Here is a 4,494-nt window from a genome sequence, read left to right as displayed (position 1 = left end):
GGCGGCTCGGGGGGGGGGGTGGAGTTTGATGATAAACTGGAGGCCCTTGATTTCGTATCCAACGGCTGGAAAATCTAATGACCAGAGATGAAAAAGTCTGTCGACTGACATGTAGCCTCACCCCGCACGTACACATGCACGCACGCATGTAGGCATGCAACACTGACACGTACACACGCATGCATGCTGGCATGCAACACTGACACGTACACATGCACTCACGTACACACAAACATACGCACCCATGCATGCAACACTGAAACGTACCCTTGCATGCATGCAACACTGGCACGCCTGCATGCACACAGCACATGACGCAAGACACACGCTCAACCTATACGTGCATGCACCCTTTGTTAAGGACATGGATTATTACGGGTATTAATCAATCTTATCTGTGATAAGCAGAACATTGATGTTTGCAGCGGTATTTATGAATCACAACGTATCGAACGGGCTATCAACATAGTCGGCTTATCTACATGAAAAAGATGACGTCACACTCAATGAACAATCATCGGTCCGCCCTGGCCCACCAAAGGTTTCTCTGTTGTGCGCTGCCTGCGTTGGGTCACTAACATGTAGGCCATGCACCCAAAGAGCCCACGCGTCAGTGGAAGAATGGCGCGGTGTCCTAGGTCAGAGTCGAGGGCGCCACTCGCGGCATGCCCAGCTGAACACGCCTCCGTGCCGCATTCAAACGCCTCCATGAAACCCGCCCGTGTGGAAGCCGAGAAACCCACTCTGGACACACATCCGTTCATGACTGGGCCGGCGTTAAACACAACGCCGGCCGAGCTTCTCCCGTTCGCTGTCTATTTAATCTCCTATTTAAACGAGGCCAAACGCCGGCCAAGAATCGCACACCTCCGCCGCTCCCCTATCTCCTCCACCATTTTGTCCACTCTTACAATGGCTTACGAAGAGTAGTTATTCCGCATCCAAGCCGGTTGGGTAGCCCGCCGGATACGAGCTATGCAGCTCGCGGATCCACCTCCCTCCCCTCGCCCGACGGAGCCAGTTGCCGCCCCAAGCTGGCGCGCAGTTCAGCAACTCGCCGCTCCAGGCCAGCTCAACGAGGAGCGGCGCACGGGCGTCATTGCTGCCGTCCATGCCGCCGCCTCGTACCGCATCTCCCGTTTCTGTGGCCGAGACTCCCATGCCGGCGGCCGCGCCATGCAAGTAGCGACAGAAGTCGGGTGCACGGAGAGCGACGAGTCGGTGGCCAGCGCCTCCGCGTCCGCCGCCATCAGCGAGGAGAAGTAGAACAGGGGAGGCTGCCGCCGCTTGGGTCCCATGAAGGCCACCGCGGAGGCGACGCCGGCGTACACAGAAGGTGTCTTGCCGGATCCTTTTGTTGCGAGGACCTTCATCGACCCCGCATGGGCTCCACGGAAGAGGGGAATGTTAGGATGAACTCGAGCCGGTGCCGGCAATGGTGAAGTAGTGGCCGGTGATGAACTCGAACCGGTGCCGGCCACCATCATCTTCGGCACCAGCCAATGATATCAGTTGGGCAGTGGGGAAGCGAGCCGTCCTTTGCGCTGAAGCATATACCTCCGGGGCTCCCGGTAGTCCGGTGATCGTGCTGCCGGACATGAGGAACACAAATCGATCAGCGGGCGACCATTTAGGCTAGGTATACCTGTGCTGTCCAGAACTAGCACCGCGTAGTTCATTTGAATGTAATGAAATCCATCATGTTTGTATGAAAATCCGGTATTTTATATGTTTTTCGTCGTTGTTTATATGAAATATCAGTTTGTCTACGTGTTTGCGTGAATTTCGTCCGGTTGGTTGAGTTGCTGTCATAATGTGTGCGGCTACGGTTGGATGGCGTAATTTGCGGGTCGCTGGTCGGTCTACGGGCGGCTCGGGCGGCGTTGTGGGACAAAAAACACAGCTTGTGCGAGCTGGAGGATGCATGACAGCATGAGCACCCGAGCCATTCCTCGTTCATCGGTGGCAAAGGCACCAGTGGACAAAAGGGTCGCCAATATTTTGGCTACCCCGAGCAAGATCCAAACAGCCCCTCCCAACATATTCAAATCCCTTGTTCGCCGTGGAATTTTGCCATGTGTTGTTTTCATGGACTAGCAAGATGCCCTGCATTGCATGGAACATCAAGATGCATTTTTTTACAAACTCCCGCATGCATGCAAGGGATAATTAATGTCCTCCTTTGCTAGTACCACGAGGCAAACACCATTAATATTGCATCGATTAGTGTTAGTGGCCTTGTATATCTGCAAATTGTAATTTTGATAGTGGCCCCTTGTATATAAAAATGGAGGGAGAAAGATGAGAGATAAGGTGAGGAGGAGTGGGGCGTGGTGGTGACTGGTGGTCGGACTGTGCGGAGGCATGGGGATGGACGGCGCATTATGTCTAGGTTTGTATCTCTCTCACAGACACCCACGTAGGTGGGGGACGTGCACGAAGAGAAGAAGTGCACGCACGGCGCATGTACTCCCGTCTCTTTCCCAACCACTCCCGCGCGGGTACACGGTGGAGCTCATTTCTGTACAAAAAAGGCAGCCCACGTGGTAATTTGGCACGTGTACTGGTTGTCCACTTGGTGGAGGGAGGATCGTCTACCACGGGTGAACAAACAAATTGCGACTTGACGCGTTATGTTAAATTAAAAAAAGAGGCAAACCATGTGGGGCCTACCTTAGAGGCAAGGCTCTATACACTGGAGTATTTTTGATGTGTCCCGTCAACTCGCAGAACGAGGAGAAGCTCGCTTAGTACGCCCTCTTCCCCGCCCACAGGTGTGGTGGCTCGCAGGATGAGGTGAAGCTTGCTTACGAGTAGTAGTAGTACTACTACTACTACTACTGTACGCCTTTACGCCCGCTCCCTCGCCCACGCGCGCGGTGGCTCGCAGCACGAGGAGAAAATTTTACTACTCCCTCCATTTACTCCTCGTCCCTACTACGTACTTTGGTTAGTACTCCCTCCATTTACTTATACAAGGCCACTATAAAAAATACATTTTGCATCTATACAAGGCCACAAATAGTAATCGAAACAAAAGTTACTACTCCCTCCTTTCCAGTTTATGGCTCAATTTCAAAATCTCTCCAACCAAGGTAGACGGTGAGTGGTCAAATTAATTTCGTAGTTTGCACAAGTAATCAGTACGCTCGTTTTTCTCAAGAAGTTATGTTTACCGAGGCATTAATTAGAACGAATGCATGAATGACCACTAAATTTCCATGAACTTGTACATGCATTGGTTAGTTTCCTCTTGACACTGCTTGCGTCGGGTGATCTAACGCACCTCAAAATCCAACATGTAATGGTACTACTACTAGTATAGTAGAATTGAGACTTATCAAACGGAAAAACGAATGTTTTTTAGATGAGCCCTATAAACCTTAGTGGGTACGTACTCCGTAAAAACAGCTTTTTCCAAACCTAAGTCGCTCCCTTTCATGAATTCTGTAGAATACTCCTCCGTCGACGCTCCCTCTCATGAATTCTGTACTTCCTGTCGCCGACATGTGGGACATATAACAATTGGGTCGACGTGTCAAGCACCAAATAACAGTGCAGAACAGCAGGGGGACGCACCCCACTCGTACCGGCCCAGTAGTAGTAATGAGCAATGAGAAGTCAAATCACAATGCCGCATCTTCCTAGACGGACGAAGCGACCATTATTTCACACTTTGGTTCGCCATCATCTCAAACCACGTAGTATTGCTTCTGCCTCAAGAGGGACACGCGCATCGCATTGGTACATCATGACACATGGGACCGCATGACAGGTCATGCTCCCCCGCCGATCGCTCGGTAAAATCACCTCATTTTTACTATACTTCCTCCGTATCGGTTTACTACATGGCATGCACGTTGTTCTAGGTTGAGAATTTAACTGGCTATATATGTGATGAAGAGTACTCTAGCCTTTTAAAAAATGTATACTTTTGTACAGTAGTACTATCGATGGATTGCGCCATGGAGCAAAATTTTAAATTTAAAAAAAGGTGGTACATATAGAGAGCGCTCATCGCCAAATTATGCATATAGTACTATTAAAAAAGCTAGTATGTGCTTAATTGGGGTTCTAAATTCTATTAAAGAAATACTAGTAGTATGTACATACCGAAGAGTTAAAGTAATGAGAAGAAACATAACATAGTTCTGCTGGGGGCTCAGCACAACACACCCCTCAAATTAAACTAAGCACACCTGAAGTTAAACTATGCAACTAATCCGGTAGACACTGCATTAGAAGTTTAGAACCACCATGAGCAACGACACTGCCACCTTACTCGGAGTCCTCTTCCATGTCCTCGACTTCGTCCTTGTCCCTCTCCCTCTTGGCTGATACTTCTTTGCTTGAACCGCACACTTGGCTGTTGCTCTTCATCCAACCCTTGTAGATATTGAAGCAAAGGTAGACATCCATTGCAGCGTAGTGCATGTGGTCTATATCTAGTACATTCCGCTGCCATGCATGACAATGAAATGTGTATGGAGGTTT

Source organism: Triticum dicoccoides, chromosome 2A (genome assembly GCF_002162155.2).
Source record: "Triticum dicoccoides isolate Atlit2015 ecotype Zavitan chromosome 2A, WEW_v2.0, whole genome shotgun sequence".
Lineage (NCBI taxonomy): Eukaryota > Viridiplantae > Streptophyta > Magnoliopsida > Poales > Poaceae > Triticum > Triticum dicoccoides.
The sequence above is the reverse complement of the archived record's forward strand: the minus strand, read 5'-3'. Positions refer to the sequence as shown.